The sequence below is a fragment of the Bos indicus genome, chromosome 8 (assembly GCF_029378745.1).
Source record: "Bos indicus isolate NIAB-ARS_2022 breed Sahiwal x Tharparkar chromosome 8, NIAB-ARS_B.indTharparkar_mat_pri_1.0, whole genome shotgun sequence".
Taxonomy (NCBI): domain Eukaryota; kingdom Metazoa; phylum Chordata; class Mammalia; order Artiodactyla; family Bovidae; genus Bos; species Bos indicus.
The window spans coordinates 39,066,550-39,086,480 of record NC_091767.1 but is presented as its reverse complement, the minus strand read 5'-3'; the positions used below and the strand labels follow the sequence as shown (position 1 = coordinate 39,086,480).

At 42.0% G+C, this 19,931-nt stretch overlaps 1 protein-coding gene and 1 non-coding gene across 8 annotated transcripts in view; both read left to right on the top strand.

The window, feature by feature from the left end:
* The window catches only part of PDCD1LG2 (programmed cell death 1 ligand 2), a 119,390-nt gene that overhangs the window by 73,956 nt on the left and 25,503 nt on the right, over nt 1-19,931 (top strand). For 2 of the 7 annotated variants that reach the window (XM_019965987.2, XM_019965986.2), the window contains one exon: nt 1-19,931. This exon is cut by the window's left edge and continues 12,109 nt beyond it. The exons of the other annotated variants lie outside the window; for them this stretch is intronic. The gene's annotated coding sequence lies outside the window, so the exon portion shown is untranslated. 7 annotated transcript variants of the gene reach the window in all.
* LOC139184689 (U6 spliceosomal RNA) lies at nt 6,609-6,711 on the top strand. The gene has a single exon (XR_011568260.1). It is a non-coding gene; the product is annotated as a U6 spliceosomal RNA (small nuclear RNA).

Below are 19,931 nucleotides of genomic sequence, written 5' to 3'. Positions count from 1 at the left end.
TAAACAGTGCTGTGATGAACACTGGCCTACACGTGTCTCTTTCCATTCTGGTTTCCTTGGTGTGTATGCCCAGCAGTGGGATTGCTAAGTCGTATGGCAGTTCTATTTCCAGTTTTTTAAGGGATCTCCATACTGTTCTCCATAATGGCTGTACTAGTCTGCATTCCCACCAACAGTGTAAGAGGGTTCCCTTTTCTCCACACCCTCTCCAGAATTTATTGTTTGGAGACTTTTTGATAGCAGCCATTCTGACTGGCGTGAGATGGTACCTCACTGTGGTTTTGATTTGCATTTCTCTGATAATGCATGATGTTGAGCATATTTTCATGTGTTTGTTAGTCATCTGTATGTCTTCTTTGGAGAAATGTCTGTATAGTTCTTTGGCCCATTTTTTGATTGGATCGTTTATTTTTTTGGTATTGAGCTGCATGAGCTGCTTGTATATTTTTGAGATTAATCCTTTGTCAGTTGCTTATTTCCTATTGTTTTTCCCATTCTGAAGACTGTCTTTTCACCTTGCTTATAGTTTCCCTCGTTGTGAAAAAGCTTTTAAGTTTAATTAGGTCAATTAGTTTATTTTTGCTTGTATTTCCGTTACTCTGGGAGGTAGGTCATAAAGGATCCTGCTGTGATTTATGTCAGAGAGTGTTTTGCCTATTCCTTGAGTGTTTTCTGCCTCTTGAGAAATTTGTATGCAGGTCAGGAAGCAACAGTTAGAACTGGACATGGAACAACAGACTGGTTCCAAATAGGAAAAGGAGTTCGTCAAGGCTGTATATTGTCATCCTGTTTATTTAACTTATATGCAGAGTACATCATGAGAAACGCTGTACTGGAAGAAACACAAGCTGGAATCAAGATTGCCAGGAGAAATATCAATAACCTCAGACATGCAGATGACACCACCCTTATGACAGAAAGTGAAGAGGAACTCAAAAGCCTCTTGATGAAAGTGAAAGAGGAGAGTGAAAAAGTTGGCTTAAAGCTCAACATTCAGAAAACGAAGGTCATGGCATCCGGTCCCACCACTTCATGGAAATAGATGGGGAAACAGTGGAAACAGTGTCAAACTTTATTTTTCTGGGCTCCAAAATCACTACAGGTGGTGACTGCAGTCATGAAATTAAAAGACGCTTACTCCTTGGAAGAAAAGCTATGACCAACCTAGACAGCATATTAAAAAGCAGAGACATTACTTTGCCAGCAAAGGTCCATCAAGTCAAAGCTATGGTTTTTCCAGTAGTCATGTATGGATGTGAGAGTTGGATTATAAAAAAGCTGAGTGCTGAAGAATTAATGTTTTTGAACTGTGGTGTTGGAGAAGAATTTTGAGAGTCCTTGGACTACAAGGAGATCCAGCCAGTCCATCCTAAAGGAAATCAGTCCTGAATATTCATTGGAAGGACTGATGCTGAAGCTGAAACTCCAATACTTTGGCCACCTGAGGCGAAGAACTGACTCATTGGAAAAGACCCTGGTGCTGGGAAGGATTGAAGGCGGGAGGAGAAGGGGACGACAGAGGATGAGAGAGCTGGATGGCATCCCTGACTCAATGGACATGAGGTTGAGTAAACTCTGGGAGTTGGTGATGGATAGGGAAGCCTGGCATGCTGGAGTCCATGAGGTTTCAAAGAGTTAGACATGACTGAGCAACTGAACTAACCTGAGATCTCAAACCAATATTGGCTCATAGATCTTAACAAAATACTGTGGAATTGAATTGAGGACAAAAGCAGAGAGTCTAGGGAAAAGAGACCAATGAGGAAAATTGTAATAATGAATCTTGAGCACATCCGGTGGCAAGGGGTCCCTGTCCCTCCAGCACATGCATTCCTACCACCTGTGTGGTCTGTCCCTCCAGTGGTGATGGATGCATTGGATTCATATAGCTTGATGACCAGCCATTATTAACATTATTCCAACCACCATCCTCTCTTCCCACCCCATCCTAATTCTATAGCTCCTGAACAAACTGATTACAATTTGACTTTTCATACAGATTTTTCTATGGGAATAGAATATTGTGAACCAATTTCTGATATGCACATTGATGATATTTCTTACTATACTAAAGTCCTAGGAATTTGGTTAGCATGGTCCAATTTTTTAGTTTAATTCTGAGTGTACTGACAGAATCAATTTTCTGGACCTTTAAGGCAAGACCTTGGTGATGTCAACTTTCCTGTTAGGACACTTAGGGTGGTCATCATCTGCCTCCTACAACACATGTTGTCTATAACTGTGTATTCTCAAAAGCAGGCTCCACTTAGGAGAGGCAAACTCAAAGAGAGCAGCATGGTTTCTGCTCAGTTCTATTTGTTCTATAAAAACAAAATTCCATTTTAAAACAGAACAGCTGCAAGAAGTACAGAGGAAGCAACCAATGCCTGAAATTTTGTGTTGTATGGATCAAAGAGGAATATAATCAGGCTGCTAGTCAAGTCAGGCAACATCCCAGTGTCTCAGTTCCCCTTGCTTTAAAATTCAAAAAAATGAAAGGCTTTATAAGTCATTTAACATTCAAAGCAAAACAAAACTTAAGTAGGCCTTTTAAATCATTACATTGGCAAAAACCTTTTTAAATTTTAACACATAATGCTCAAAATACGGTGAAGGCAATGGCAACCCACTCCAGTACTCTTGCTTGGAAAATCCCATGGACAGAGGAGCCTGGTAGGCTGCAGTCCATAGGGTCGCTAAGAGTCAGACACGACTGAGCGACTTCCCTTTCACTTTTCACTTTCATGCATTGGAGAAGGAAATGGCAACCCACTCCAGTATTCTTGCCTGGAGAATCCCAGGGACAGAGGAGCCTAGTGGGCTGCCATCTATGAGGTCGCATAGTCTGCACAGAGTCAGACACGACTGAAGCGATTTAGCAGCAGCAGCTCCAGAATATGTTGTTAAATTGATAGAAGTTGAGTCTGGCAGGATATAGTCTATAAGTATAGTCTATAGACAAAGAGTCGCACATGACTGAAGTGACTTAACACAGACACACACACAGTCTTAAGTTGTTAGTGGTCATATAAATCAGTACAAATTTGGAGGAAGGTGATTTGTCTATAGATCAGGGCTCTTAAAGTTTTTCTACCATTTGCTTGAGGAATTCTACATATTTAAATCTGAGGAAATAATAAAAAAAAAACACAGAAAAAGCAATAAACATGGAGATGTTCATTACAAATGTAAATATATATATATATATGATTTTTTAAAAGCTTTGCCATAACACTGAAAGAAAAAAAAATGTACAAAACTCTATACTTTGATTACTCAAGTTTTTAAAAAATGAACTAGAAAAAATTATTGAATAAATAGCAAGAATCATGTCGAGGTTCATACTTTTATCCAAAAATACCATTCCAAGGGTTTTTTAAAAAAGGAAATCCATAGACTGAAGTGGAATACATTATTATATTAAAACACACATTACAGTGTTACCTGTTGTTGTTTAGTCGCTAAGTCGTGTCCACCTCCTCTGCGATTCCATGGACTATAGCCTGCCAGGCTTCTCTGTCCATGAGACTTTCCTGGCAAGAATATTGCAGTGGGTTGGCATTTCCTCCTCCAGGGGATCTTCCCAACCCAGGTATCAAACCCGGGTCTCCTGCATTGGCTGGTAAATTCATTACCACTGAAGCACCAGGAACGCCCATACAGTGTTATTTGCTGCTGCTGCGCTAAGTCGCTTCAGTCGTGTCCAACTCTGTGCAACCCCTGAGACGGCAGCCCACCAGGCTCCCCCATCCCTGGGATTCTCCAAGTAAGAATACTGGAGTGGGTTGCCATTTCCTTCTCCAATGCATGAAAGAGAAAAGTGAAAGTGAAGTCGCTCAGTCGTGTCCGACTCTTAGCGACCCCATGGACTGCAGCGCACCAGCCTCCTCTGTCCATGGGATTTTCCAGGCAAGAGTACTGGAGTGGGGTGCCATTGCCTTCTCCGACAGTGTTATCTAGATGGCCCCAAACTGGAAATAATGTCAAACAAAACAGAAGCAATTTAGTCATAGTGATATATATTTGCATTACAGATCACTATCTAGTTATAAAGATTATGTAGAAATATGAAATAACTATGATATAATTTTAAGTAGAGAAATAGTTTCTATATATTGAACTGCGGGGAGCGAGCTCCGCCCCTGGCAAAGGTCATGAGGAAGGAGGCTTGGCATAAGCAAAGGCGGGATCAAGCCTCAGGAGTCTCCCTGGAAATTCTTGAGCAATCTACCCCCAAAACCAGAATCTGCCTACTTTCTGCTTTGTGCTTTTACCTACACCTCTGACTTTACGGGGGGCTGTCCCCCACTACCTCTCTGAAAAAAGAGTTAGCTTACAGCTCCAGTTAATAATTCCTGGGTGTGACAGTGTTTCAACCTACAAACTCCCTTGGAAGTCCTCTAGCCTGCCTGAATAGGTTTTTCTGGCCACATGTGATTGCTCAGAGCCTCCAAACTGTGAGAGGCATGAGATGTTCTAAACTGTCTAAATACAGATTCCTTTGAGCAGTTAAAAGATTGATTAGAAATTGTATTGGTGAAGGGATTTTCACTTGTTGGGCCAATGTTTGCTGCTAAGTCTCCATATCCCTTACCTGCTGTGTCCCTGGCAGTGTATTGATTAATGTAATTGGTGTAAATAGTAGCTTTAATGTTTGTAACCTGGGACCCTTGAGTTAATTCTTTTTCTTGTTATAGCCCACCACACCTTTGCTCTGTAGGAATGCAACTTTATCTAATGCTTTTTGGAGGCTGGCACCTGACTTTAGAATAATCACCTTTAGAGAAAAAGGCCTCCGGGCCAGAAGATGATGCAAATCACCTAAACTTTTGCATATGATAAGTTTGCAGGAAGAAAGCCTGGCTTACTGCAAGACTCTACCCCTTCCCCCATTATCCTCTATGCATAACTTAAGGTATAAAAACTACTTTGGAAAATAAAGTGCGGGCCTTGTTCACCGAAACTTGGTCTCCCCATGTCGTTCTTTCTCTTACCTTCTGGCTGAATTATTCAGCCTCTTTTCTCCACTGAATTTCCTCACTGAGCTATCCTTATTCTATTACTCTTTATATCCTTAATTAAAGTTTAATTAAGCAGTTGTTTCCTGATCCTTGCCGACGCCGTCCCCACTTCGAATTCCCTGGATCCACCCGGGCTGGACCCCGGCATTGAACGCTTACCATGAGCCTGTCATTCTGTTACTCAATTTATATACTTTATCGCTTTTTGTGCTGGCAGAACCTGGTAAGTAGGTAGAGTGCTATCCTCAGTGACAGTAAGACAATTGTAACAAGGCTGCTTAATAACTTTCCTGAGTTCACACAGCTAGTAGTCAGACCTGCTACTGCTGCTGCTAAGTCGCTTCAGTCGTGTGCGACTCTGTGTGACCCCATAGACGGCAGCCCACCAGGCTCTACGGTCCCTGGGATTCTGCAGGCAAGAACACTGGAGTGGGTTGCCATTTCCTTCTCCAATGCAGGAAAGTGAAAAGTGAAAGTGAAGTCGCTCAGTCATGTCCGACTCTTAGCGACCCCATGGACTGCAGCCTACCAGGTTCCTCCGTCCATGGGATTTTCCAGGCAAGAGTACTGGAGTGGGGTGCCATTGCCTTCTCCGAGACCCAAAGCTAACTGATATCAAAGCCATTTCTCCTTAACTAAAATGCTATAAAAGCCCTAGACACCTAAGGTAGTAAACAAAGGTAAATGTAATATACATATATGTAGAAAAAGAGAAAATCGGACTGGAGCAATGGTGTTCAGTTCAGTTCAGGCACTTCAGCCGTGTCCGACTCTTTGCGACCCCATGAACTGCAGCACATCAGGCCTCCCTGTCCATCACCAACTCACGGAGCCAACCCAAACTTATGTCCATTGAGGCGGTGATGCCATCCAACCATCTTATCCTCTGTCGTCCCCTTCTCCTCCTGCCCTCAATCTTTCCCACCATCAGGGTCTTTTCAAAAGAGTCAGCTCTTCACACCAGGTGGCCAAAGTATTGGAGTTTCAACTTCAACATCAGTCCTTCCAATGAACACCCAGGTGCAATGGTATAAATAGTCTCATAGTAATTGTTTCCCTTCTATTACAATGTTGAGGACAAAGAAACTAGCAAATAAAATGTTAACAGTGAGAATCAGACAAAAGTCTGGAAAGAAGTATACTAAAGTATTAATAGAGTTTTGTTAAAGTGGTAGAGTTCAGTGTAATTTTCTCCTTTTCTCTATTTTACAAGGTTTTTTGATAACGTATATTGCTTCCCTGGTAGCTCAACTGGTAAAGAAGCTGCCTGCAATGCAGGAGCCACAGGTTTGATTCCTAGGTTGGGAAGATCGCCTGGAGAAGGCATAGGTTACCCATTCCAGTATTCTTGGGCTTCCCTGGTGGCTCAGATGGTAAAGAATCTGCCTGTGATGGCTAAGACCTGGGATCGATCCCTGAGTTGGGAAGATCCCCTGGAGAAGGGAACAGCTACCCACTCCATGGGTAGAGTTCACTGGACTCCATGGACAGAGGAACCTGGCAGGCTACAGTTCATGGGGTCACAAAGAGTCAGACATGACTGAGTGACTTTCACACTTCACATAAGACTTTTGAAAAATACTTTAAGTGCTTCAGCAACATATATGCTAAAATTGGAAAGATACTGAGAAAGATAGTATGGCCCCTGCACAGGGATGACACACAATTTCATGAAGCATCACACACAAACACATACACACACACACGCACACATGCACACACATATACATCTGTCCTCTGTGATACAGAAACCAGAGCTCTGTAAAACTTATTGATCATTGAAACACTGTGATGTTCAGAAACAGCAATGGTACTCCTGGTGATATAAGTGTTATTAAGAATACAGTATATCTGTCATTTCTTTCAAAATTCTTGAGGTTACTTTCCATAGAGTCCTATTTTTTAAAACAGGTTTGAGAAGAAAATCTAAAAGCTGATATTCCTTCCTTTTTTTTACTCCCTTCCTCTCCTTTCCTTTGCTTTTTTAACTGTACAATTTGTGTGGTATGGTGATAACAGTAACTTTCTCTGTTTATGTGATAAGTACAAGGGCCAATTTTATTTTCGTTATATTCTTCCTGTATTTGAAAGGTTTTGAAAAACACATTTAACAATTTAAATCTGAAAAATTATCTTTAAATTTAACATTCGAAATTATTAAATTTGAAAGTGTTTAAAAGTATTTTTGAAATTTTAGAAGTTCTGTATTTATTGAAAATCAAAACGTGGCACACATACCAAGTATAATGATATGTTTGGCAAAATTCTTGTATGCACAGCTCGTGTTTTTTCCCTTTCTGATGCAAACTTTTACTTGTGTTTTGAAGAGACTCTAAACAGAAACTAAAAGGAAAATTTGCTAAGTGAAAGTTTGAGAAGGTTCTGGGGTTGCCAGCGTCCTGCCTGCTTAGCTGAACGCTGCAGTGGCCGCTGCACGCACCGCTCGGCTGGGCTGCAGCTCAGCACTTGACACGCATGTGACAGCACGAGCGTCTCGCGTTCTTTCCGAGTGGTGCTCTGGGGAGTCATCCTCAAGAACCACCCTCCTAAAGGCAGAAAACTCGGGGCTGGGGAGCGAGAGGGGTCTTTCCAAAACACAAAAACTCTTCTGAGTGTTCTAAAAATGAAGAGGAGGAAAGAACAGTGACTACTAGATGCTAAAATGTGACATTTGAAAGTGTTAGGAAAAATGCCAGACTGACAACTCCAGCTATAACCCCCCAAGTCAAAATGAAAGTTCAAGCTCAGGCTGATAGAGGCCCTACTTTTCTGAATGTTCATCAGCAAGGTGGGAAATTCATCAGACTACCCGGACGGCATGTCCTCCCTTTCTGAGCTGCTGGGAGGAAAGGTTTAGTTCCCAGGATCTATCCAGTTCTGTCTTGAAAGTCTGAACCTCAATCAGCATTGTGTGAGATACAAAGTCTATATTAGATATGCTTCACCCTGGGGAATTTATAGGAAGTGGGAGGAATACATCATATATAGGAAAAGTTGTATAAAAACAAGGCCACATAAAATTGTCTGATGTGTGGAACAGACCATAAAGCAAAGAAATTCAGAGTGGATGGGAGCTTCTATGGGAGGGAGAAACACTAGAGACCTGGGGGAAGATGAGAAATTCACTGGCCCTGGAGGATTTTCCATGATGAGTGGGGAGTAATGGGGGCAAGGCTGATATTTAAAAAAATCACCAGGCATTACAGACAGGAGTAAGAAGGGAGCAAATAAACTAATTCTATCAACATTAGTGACAATCATCATCATTCTAAGTTAGATTCCTGTGACAAGTTAAAATTTGCAAAGGATTTTAAAAATGTATTTATTTTTGGCTACACTGGGTGTTTGTTGCTGTGTATGGGCTTTCTTTAGTTGCGGTGCTCAGGCTTCTCATCACCATGTCTTCCCTTGTTGCAGAGGACTGGCTCCAGGGTGCGCAGGCTTCAGCAGTTGCGGACGGTGGGCTCTAGAACTCTGATTCAGCAGTTGTGGCATTCAGGCTTAGTTGCCCTGCAGCATGTGGAATCATCCCAGACCAGGGATCAAATCCATGTCCCCTGCTTTAGCAGGCAGATTCTTAGCCACTGGACCACCACTGGACTCCCTGACAAGCATTTTTAAATGTCTATATTCTGGTTGAGCTGCTAAGTCATGTCTGACTCTTTTGTGACCCCATGGGCTATAGCCCATGGGATTTCCCAGGCAAGAGGACTGCAGTGGGTTGCCATTTCCTCCTCCAGGGGATCTTCCCAACCCAGGGATCAAACATGTGTCTCCTGCATTGGCAGGTGGGTTCTTTACCACTAAGCCACCTGGGAAGCAGCCTTCCTAACAGCTAAGGGAGTAGGGCAACTACTCCTAAATCAGAGATAAGGAAACTTGGTTCAGAGAAGTTAAATAACTTGCCTAATTTACTCCATTTCTACTTTTAGTAACATTACCAGTTTGGTAATTCAGAGAGGTGCCAAGGACACAGAATATCTTTATTTGTAGCATAGCGTATAATAAAGTGTTACATTTACATGCATGTGAATAAATTAATATGATTGGAGAAGAAGTCAGGCTGACAAAGTAACTAGTAAGAAATTGACTTCTTTCTGGGGGCTTAATATGAAAAAATATGACTGATACCATACTTGTAAATTATAACTGTGCCACAGCTACAAATGCAAGCTGAATTGAAATCCAGTTGCCAAAAACTAAGGAGAACTTCAGAACCACCAATAGCAGGATATTGTTCAAAGCTGGGAGCAGATAGTCTTGCCGTCTTCCTACTATATCTAGACCAGACTGCATCTAGAATATTTGGTCTATTCTGGGCTCTATCTATTAACTGGAACACTGATATGTGGGAATAAATCTGGAGGAAGCACCGAAGATGGTGATGGGGCTGGAAACCACCATAACCTAGTAATACCTTAAAAGTTGGGTGTATTTCTCCTGAAGAAGGTTTATTAAGGGAAGACATGAAAGTCAAGTTCAATGGGTACAAGTTACATTTAAGTAGAGTTTCACCCAGAACTGAAAAGGACTTGCTTACAACTTGAAATACTCATCAAAAGTTAACCTCCCAGTTCTTGGAAATAGTCTCATAGCCTGGAAATGCCATTTTTCATGATGCTCTAGAAGGTACTCTTCTTTTAGGAGGTAAATTTATAAGGTCTCCTTCTTGCCCTAAAACCCTATGATTTCTCAAACTAGCTACTTTACTTCTCTTGTGGGAGTCAAGTTAGAATGAAACAGTTCTTAAATTCCCTTCTTGCTCTCTCCTTCTATGAAGTATCTCATTCTAAAGTTCAGCCTTACTTGTGTTTCACAGTAATATCAGAGACAGGAATCTTTCATTTCAGCTTGACTCTCAAGATCTTATCCTCAAATGAACTTTTACCACTACCAACTGAAATAAGTTCTTAAAATCTTCTAGTCAATGAATCATCAAATGAGTCAGCTTTTCAAGCTTAATTGGCTTGGTTCCTTGATAACTATGTCACCTTGCCATATTTCTTTTTTAGTATTATTTTTTTTTTTCCTAAACTGTTTTTAAACTCAAACATCCTGCTTTCAACACTCTTTGTATCTAAGAATATAGTGGGGCTGATGACACAGGATGAGAAACTTGTAGAGGGTAACAAATATCTTCCTTTTGACTGGTAGATGTTGTCAGGAGTAGAGAAGGACTGATGTGAAATTCTGGGCTTGACCTTACGGCAGTAACTAGAAGTCTTAGGAGTATCGTTTGAAAGACTTGCCTCCAGACAGGATCAGTCACCATAGGAAAAGTAGGTGGCTGTGTTTGCATGTGTTCTGAGGGATTCTGGGAAGTCCCTACCCTTTCCCCTGTATGTATACCCACCCATTGCTCCATCCTTCCATCTTTAGAAATAATTTCATTTAGGCCACAAAGTCTTTTAAGACTTTAAAAAGCTCCTTGTTCGTGCTAGGTCACTTCAGTCATATCTGACTCTTTTGAACACTGTGGACCATAGTCCTCCAGGCTTCTCTGTCCATGGGATTCTCCAGGTAAGAATACTGGAGTGGGTATTCTGCCGTGCCCTCCTCCAGGGGATCTTCCCAACCCAGGGATCGAACCCACATCTCTTACGTCTCCTGCATTGTCAGGCAGGTTCTTTACACTAGCACTACCTGGAAGCCCAGTAAGCTCCGGGCAGAATACTGTGGAGAAGCAGGAAACGGGGAGTAATTTCATAAAGTTGCCTAGTTGAGTCTGTCTGTTCCTTTACAACCAGCCTTAAGGCGAAGAGAAGGTGTAGGCCTGGGTTGAAGGCAACTCTGCCACTAACCAGCTACATCACCAGAGGCAGCTGATGCTCTCTTAGCCTTAGTTTCTTTATATGTAAAACAGTGAATCTTATCTGGCTGTATTTTGAAGGAATTAAAGATAATACACTGAATTTCCTATCACAGTTAGTATATAACCATAGAGCCAGAACTTAAGGAACCCTTAGCTACTAGTATAAGTAATTTGTCTTAAAAGCCGGATTTGGGGATAACAAAGTCTGCTCAGCCAGACTTCAAGCAGAAATGAAAATCCTGGGATTTGCAGAAAATATTCTCTTAACAATAAATGCCCTCTATTATGAGGTATGACAGCTTAGGCTGGGAGCAAATATTTCATGAAATCTTAATTGCTAGAAATAAGAAGTTGAGGTGCAGAGATGAGGAGAAGCTACTTGTGTTTTTAGTTTTCTGGGTTTTTTTTTTTTTTTTTTAGTTTTTCTAGAAGAAAGATATTAAATTTACATTTAAGGTGGATTATTTCAGGGTAAAAAGATTAATAATTTTTTTTAATCACATAAAGGTAAAGCCAAGATCCTAATCTGGAACAGAAAGTTTGAGACCGTTCATTCCTTTATTCCCGCAGTCCCAACCTTTTTGACACCAAGGACTGGCTTCATGGAAGACAGTTTTTCCAGACCTGGGGGGCAAAGGTGGGGGCGGGACAGAATGGTTTAGGCTATAATGCAAACGGTGGGGAGTGGCAGAGGAAGCTTCATTTGCTCGCCTCCTGCTGTGCAGCCAGGTTCCTAACAGGGCTGGGGGTTGGAGACCCCTGCTTTATTCACTCAGCAAATATTTGAGTACTTGCTACATATATTACACAAGGTAGTGAACATAAAAAGCACTGATTATGCAAAAAGGTTGTCTTTGCAGTGAGTAGAATTACAGTCTTGAACCTGTGTTTCCTTGGGGTCTGGAAGGAGAAGCTTGGTTAATGGACTCTGGTCTATAGGAAACTTGATCCCTTCACCATGGCAGCAGGATAGGGACAGAGGGAGAGAAACCCTTCCTTGGAGAGGAGAATAGGAAATGGTTTGGGCCTCCCCAGTGGCTCAGAAGTAAAGAATCTGCCTGGAATGAAGGAGCCGCAGGAGACATGGGTTCGATCCCCTGGGTCAGAAAGATCCCTTGGAAGAAAGCATGGTAACCCACTCCAGTATTCTTGCCTGGAGAATCCCATGGACAGAGCAGCCTGGTGACCTACAGTCCATGGGGTCACAAAGAGTCAGACACGACTGAAGCAACTTAGCAAGCACTCAGGAGATATTTTGGAGGATCCAGATATTTTTACTTTTATGCATCATTTTTTCTTTCTCCTTAAGTAAAGTTAGGCTAAATGTTGCAGTCTGTTCCCCGTTGAGAAGGGCTACCCTTGAGGTTCCAAGTAGTTGACTGAAATAAGCACTCCCTAGGAATTCCCAGAAGTTTGGGGGAGAAGTCAGATATTGACTTCTGCAGTCAGGTGAGAGGTGACTCTCAGAGTTATTTGGGCATTAACTAGAATTGGTATTCTTTGAAGGCAGGACTCCTCAGTTATACATTTGTCCTTGTGGGCAGTTTGAATAATCCTCACAAAGTGCCTGGAGACACACTCCCATGATAGCAAGCCACTGGGCACAGTTTCCAAGAGTATCAAGTCAGAGCAGCTCACTCTCCACAAACTCAAATAACATGAAACATGCAAGTTATTTTACATGCTGGGGTACAGATGTGCTGAGCATGTGGACTCAGTTCAGTCCAGTCGCTCAGTCGTGTCCGACTCTTTGCGACCCCATGAATCGCAGCACACCAGGCCTCCCTGTCCATCACCAACTCCCGGAGTTCACTCAGACTCACGTCCATCGAGCCAGTGATGCCATCCAGCCATCTCATCCTCTGTCGTCCCCTTCTCCTCCTGCCCCCAATCCCTCCCAGCATCAGAGTCTTTTCCAATGAGTCAACTCTTCGCATGAGGTGGCCAAAGTACTGGAGTTTTAGCTTCAGCATCATTCCCTCCAAAGAAATCCCAGGGCATGTGGACTAGAGCTTGCCAATCCAAGGTTATTTCCTTTTATTCCTCTTCTCCTTTCTTACCTATCATCCATGCTTCTCCCAAGCTCCCTCTTGGGCCCTGTTTCCTCAGTTCAGTTCAGTTGCTCAGTCGTGTAGGACTCTGCGACCCCATGAATTGCAGCATGCCAGGCCTCCCTGTCCATCACCAATTCCCGGAGTTCACCCAGACTCATGTCCATCGAGTCACTGATGCCATCCAGCCATCTCATCCTCTGTCATCCCCTTCTCCTCCTGCCCCTAATCTCTCCCAGCATCAGAGTCTTTTCCAATAAGTCAACTCTTTGCATGAGGTGGCCAAAGTATTGGAGTTTCAGCTTCAGCATCAGTCTTTCCAATGAACACCCAGGACTGAACTCCTTTAGGATGGACTGGTTGGATCTCCTTGCAGTCCAAGGGACTCTCAAGAGTCTTCTCCAACACCACAGTTCAAAAGCATCCATTCTTCAGCACTCAGCTTTCTTCACAGTCCAACTCTTACATCCATACATGACCACTGGAAAAACCATAGCCTTGACTAGACGGACCTTTGTTGGCAAAGTAATATCTCTGCTTTTCAATATGCTATCTAGGTTGGTCATAGCTTTACTTCCAAAGAGTAAGTGTCTTTTATTTTCATGGCTGCAATCACCATCTGCAGTGATTTTGGAGCCCAAAAAAATAAAGTCTGACACTGTTTCCATTGTTTCCCCATCTATTTGCCATGAAGTAATGGGACCAGATGCCATGATCTTTGTTTTCTGAATGTTGAGTTTTAAGCCAACTTTTTCACTCTCCTCTTTCACTTTCATCAAGAAGCTTTTTAGTTCCTCTTCACTTTCTGCCATAAGAGTGGTGTCATCTGCATATCTGAGGTTATTGACATTTCTCCCGGCAATCTGGATTCCAGCTTGTGCTTCTTCCAGCCCAGCGTTTCTCATGATGTACTTTGCATATAAGTTAAATAAGCAGAGTGACAATATACAGCCTTGACGTACTCCTTTTCTTATTTGGAACCAGTCTATTGTTCCATGTCCAGTTCTAACTGTTGCTTCCTGACCTGCATATAGGTTTCTCAAGAGGCAGATCAGGTGGTCTGGTATTCCCATATCTTTCAGAATTTTCCACAGTTTATTGTGGTCTACACAGTCAGAGGCTTTGGCATAGTCAATAAAGCAGAAATAGATGTTTTTCTGGAACTCTCTTGCTCTTTCCATGATCCAGCAGATGTTGGCAATTTGATCTCTGGTTCCTCTGCCTTTTCTAAAACCAGCTTGAACATCTGGAAGTTCATGGTTCACGTACTGCTGAAGCCTGGCTTGGAGAATGTTGAGTGTTACTTTACTAGCCTGTGAGATGAGTGCAATTGTGTAGTAGTTTGATCATTCTCTGGCATTGCCTTTCTTTGGGATTGGAATGAACACTGACCTTTTCCAGTCCTGTGGCCACTGCTGAGTTTTCCAAATTTGCTGGCATATTGAGTGAAGCACTTTCACAGAATCATCTTTCAGGATTTGAAATAGCTCAACTGGAATTCCATCACCTCCACTAGCTTTGTTTGTAGTGATGCTTTCTAAGGCCCACTTGACTTCACGTTCTAGGATGTCTGGCTCTAGGTGAGTGGTCACACCGTCGTGATTATCTGGGTCGTGAAGCTCTTTTTTGTATAGTTCTTCTGTGTATTCTTACCACCTCTTCTTAATATCTTCTGCTTCTGTTAGGTCCATACCATTTCTGTCCTTTATTGAGCCCATCTTTGCATGAAATGTTCCCTTGGTATCTCTAATTTTCTTGAAGAGATCTCTAGTCTTTCCCATTCTGTTGTTTTCCTCTATTTCTTTGAATTGATCATAAATAAAAGCAAAGAAGAAATTAACATGTAGGGAAATCTGCCATGCTAAACACTGTGTGGGCTGTTCCACATAAATTATATCATTTAATCCTTTACAGGGTTTTCCCCGGTGGCTCAGCCATAAAGAATCTGCCTGCAATGCAGGAGACGCAGGTTCAATATCTGGGTCAGGAAGATCCCCTGGAGGAGGGCATGGCAACCCACCCCAGTATTCTTGCCTGGAGAATTCCATAGACAGAGGAACGTAGCAGGCTACATTCCAAGAGGTCACAAAGAGTCAGACATTACTGAGCACAAACACATGCACAAGCCCTTACAACAATTTGGCAAAATAGGTAAGGTTATCGCCTTTCTCTGATAAGAAATGGAAGCTGAGAGTCCTATGTCCAAAGTACAACAACCAGCAAGAAGGTAGCAGTCCTGGGGTCCAAATACAGGTTTATGTAACAACAAAGTTCTTTACACCAAACCACAGAGGAAAGTGTATGTTGGGAAAGAAACATAATTAAAAAGGAAAACATATTGGGAGATATGTTTCTGCTTCCAAGCAAACATAAGTAATTACCCATCAGTAGACACTGACCTCCAATTGTAACTAAAACCCAAGACACAGGGGGCACAGGTTCAGACATTTCCTCTCCACCTAGAAAACTGCCACAGAGGAAAGAGAAGTAAAATGTAGTTTCAGGTAGATCATGACAAAGTCAACTAATCTTTCTTGGGTGATAGGAGTAAAGGAGCCGTATTGGTCTGTCCTGGGGAGTCAAACAGTTACCTCAAAGGTTAATGTAAATCTGTTTATTTTATTTTATTTTATTTTATTTTTAAACTTTACATAATTGTATTAGTTTTGCCAAATATCAAAATGGATCCACCACAGGTATACATGTGTTCCCCATCCTGAAACCTCCTCCCTCCTCCCTGGGATGACCCAGAGGGATGGTGAATCTGTTTTTTAAAACACAGGTTGTTTTATATATACAGCCCCAAAAGTTAAAGCTTAAAAAAAAAATCCCTCATTCATGCAAAATCATGTTGACATATAAAGACACATCTGTGGTCCACAGCTTGATCATTTGTAGTCCTCTTATAAAGCACCAACCACACGGGGCTTTGTAGACCAGTAACAGTTGGTGGGTTGGCACAGATGCATGAACCACACTTTGACAGCAATGACACTTTCAATTACAACACTCTTAGCGTGGGTTATTCTAAGAAAAATCCAGCCATTTAAACCTCAACATGGTCTCCACATATCAAATTACAGCAAATTCTTTCTTTCTTCTTTTTGTCTCTCTTTTTTTTAAACTCAAGCAATCTCTGGGGCTGCTTAAAAGAAGTCTTTAGTACCTATAGACTTCCCGAAGGAAATGAGAGACATTAGGAGGTCTCAATTATATTTTTTTCCCACATAAATCTGAGCAAGACTGTTATTTTTATCATCTCAAAGATTAAAGTTGCCAAAGGCAGCACGAGGGTAGAATCTTGATGTTTGCGTATTTCTTCCCTGTTTTCCCTGTCTCCTGATCCTGAACCCACACACAGAGAGCACGCATAAGCTGAGCGACTTACTCATGGCAAGCATTTGAACTGGTCTTTTTTTAGTCATATTGTGAAATCTGTTTAAAAAGCCACACCAGACACCACCATGCCATCCACTTCACCTTTCTTTTGTCATCCGTGTTTTGTGGTAACATGGTTTTCTATCACAGAATGATCACACTCTTGCCTTAAGTGGTTTCTGTGATGAATTCCCAGACAGCGTTTGGGGGAAAAGCATTATTTCTCTTTTGCTTCCCCTACCCCAAAGGTCCCTGAAGTGTACCTCAAATGTTTCAGTCTAGTCTCCTTTTGAGGGGAAATTAGTCAGTGGCTCATAGAAATATACCCCAGCTCTTACCTTAGTGGCTTACCAAAACCAGAACTGGCCCCTCACTCAGTCAGGTCCAATCATGATCTTCCACAGACCCTGAAGCCATACTTGAACCTGGATTTTTTTCCCCCATTTAGGATTCCCCTTGGAGAAAAAGAATCAGGGAAACCACATACAGAGGATTGAGCAAAGAACAGAAACTACCAGAGCCTCCCAGCTTCAACTGTTCCTACTGTCCTGATGACCCTCCCAGGGCTAGCGAGGAAGAAGGTCTAGCACAGGGAAGAGAGTGGCTTTTAGATCCCTTGGGGAAGGGATCTCTTGTGAGATCTGAAAGTGTGTAGAAATCCCTGCAGTTACTAGGAAAATGCAGATATCTGTGCCTGACAAATAGTTGGTGCTCAATATATACAGTAAATAGTTGAATGAATAAATGGGCAAAAAGAAGCAGAAGAGAAGAGGATGAAGCAGAGCTTCACAGATAACTTTCATTTGCCTTCCTTCCTGGGCTCTTTTTTTTTTTTTTTTTTTTAAGATTTTTATTTACTTATTTTATTGTTTGGCTGTGCTGGGTCTTCATCGCGGCATGCGCACTTTCTCTAGTTGCGGCGAGGAGGGGCTACTCTCTACTTGCAGTGCGAGGGCTTCTCATTGCAGTGGATTTTCTTGTTGGGGAGCACTGGCTCTAGGCTCGCAGGCTTCAGCAGTTGGATCCTGTGGGCTCAGTAGCTGCGGCTCGCAGACTTAGCTGCCGTGAGGGATGTGAAATCTTCCCAGACCAGTGACTGAACGTGTGTCCCTTGTATTGCAAGGCAGATTCTTATCCATTGGGCCACCAGGGAAGCACAGCAGTTACCCTTTTTCTTTTTTGCTCTTCATCCTTAAGAATAGCCATGCCACTTTGCTTTTCTTATTTCCTAATTACTCTCTTAATTTTTTCCCCAGATGTTTCATGTACATTGGTTTAAAAAGCGAGATCACACAGAAGAGCTAACAATGAAAATCCAGTTACAAGGAAAAGCTCTATTCTTTCAGCTTTAATCCTTTTCTCCAGAGGGAGACAGTTTTAACTGTGCTAACTTCTGCTTGTTAGAATGTAGGTTCAGATTCAATAGGTCTTGATGAGGCCCAAGATTCTGCACTTCTACCATTTGCCTGGTAATGCCAAAGCTGCCCTATGGAGGAGTCTAGAACTTTGAGTAGCAAGGACCTAGACCATTGCTATAGTGTCTTCCAGCTTCAATTCTTGTCAAATCTCTTCCACTCTCACCCCCCACTTGGCACTCTGCCATCATCAGTGACTCATAAAGCCTCAAACGTGCTGTGCTCTTCAAACCTGCATGGCTTTGTACATCTTCCCTCTGCTCCTCAGCCCCTTCACTGAATGAGCTTCTTTGTGTCTCAGCTCATGCTTAATCTCTTCTATGAAACCTCCCCCAGATTCCCATCCTACCAGAGGGTCAGGCCCTCTCTTCTCTGTGCTCATCGCACTGTACTATAACGTGCTGTTTCCATGTCCAGGGCTATTGCATAGGATTGCTCAGCTTGTGCCCAAGGACAAGGATCCCTGGTCAAGAAAGCAAGAGGGGCTGAAGTCCATCCTGTTCTCTGCTTGCTGCATCAGTGGAGGCCTAGTGCAGAGCTGCCTCTGCTAGGAGGCAGAGATGACTTTTTCTGTTTCACACAGTTACCATATGGGCTGATTTTCTGTCTTTTCTACCAGATGTGGTGTCCTTGAGGAAGGAATCAAGTCTCTTTCACCTTTATGTTTTTATTTACTAGTATAGTGCCTGTCACAGTTCAGTGTTCAATGAAATGTTTGTTGAATGGATAAATGATAAGAAAAAGAAATGAAGCACAAAAGCAAAGCACAGACAATAATTTCACTCAGTTCTAAAATTAACTGAATTGTAAGCAAGAGGTCTGGAATTTGCTAATTGCTGATAAAAAGGCAAGGACTTCAAAACTCCACTTTGCTAAAAAGGATGGTAATAAGTATTGGTGAAAAGATATAAAGGCTACAGTCAGCACCTTTAGAAGACTCATCAGAACCAGTAAAGAAATAGGCCGCCCAGAATCAGTGCTAAATGGTCATGTCTTTTCAGATCTAGGGAAATATGAGGAAGATTCTGAGGATATTATTTGGTCATAAGATTTAGAGGCTCCTAAAATCAGCAAGAAGGTCCTGAGAACAAGAAGAAGTGATGACAAAAAACCATGCATTTATATAGAGAGGCTGAAGTCAGAAACAAAACAGAGAATGCATTAGATTGTGAAAATGAGATTCCCATGACTGCTAGGAGCCCTGGGCTTTATTGAGAGAGGCACAACCCGGATAAAGAAGCATCTTCATACGGATCTTTTAAATGGGGTCCATTCAATCTGCTTTGCATGAGCTCCTTGGGTGTTTCCACAGAATGTCTCTCCAGTAAGACTGGAAGCTTCTGGAAGTTGGGACCAAGGCTTGGACACTTTTTATCTTCCTGAGACTGTGTGATACTCTGAAATGAAGTAGGTGCCAGATATGCGTGGAGTTCACAGCTGTCAATGACCATAAAGTAAGGGAGTGCTGAAGTGCTAGTCATCCTCAGCCGAAATCGCAATTTCACCTCAGCACTGAGAAAGAGATTCCTCTGAGAAACATCCTGATACCTCGCAAAAACCCAACCTGGGCTTTGCTTTCTTACATCGTCTTATTCTCATTAAGGCCAGTTTCTGAAGATACAACTGGTTCCCCCAACTGGTAGTAAGGGGAACCGAGAATCTTAAATACTGTATGCTACCATGTGACTTCAGGATAAAATGTTATTCAAAACAAAACCTAAATTAAACACACACACACACAAAGGAAAATAGAATAAGATCATCAAACTTACATTTACCTCTCACCAAGATTTGACCCGAGATCTCCAACAAACAAATTGGGAGGTGTTTGACAGCATCTGGGGCCTTATCTTTTCATCTAAGGGGTTTTCTGGTCTAGTTATCTAGCACCAGCACTTGTGATCAGTGTGATAAAGAGTCACTAGCAAAAATAGTAGAAATGAGGTCTTTCTGACACATCACTATCATGAGACATACCGCTGATTACTGCCCAGGACCCATAGACTCTGCTGAAATTGAGAATTGGGCAATTGCAAAGTTTCCTCTTTTTAAGGCATAAAAAGTGCTAACTTCATGTATTTATTCCCTGGGTCATTTCTAAAAGGAAGGCAAACTAATTAACTTTTTTTTTTTTTTTAAGAAAATCGGCCAAACAGCAAATACTCATTTTAAAAAGGCTTTCAGTTATTTAAAAAACTCATTATCATTTTAGGAAAAAAAATTAAAATTTAAAGAAGTCCAAAAAAAAAAAAAA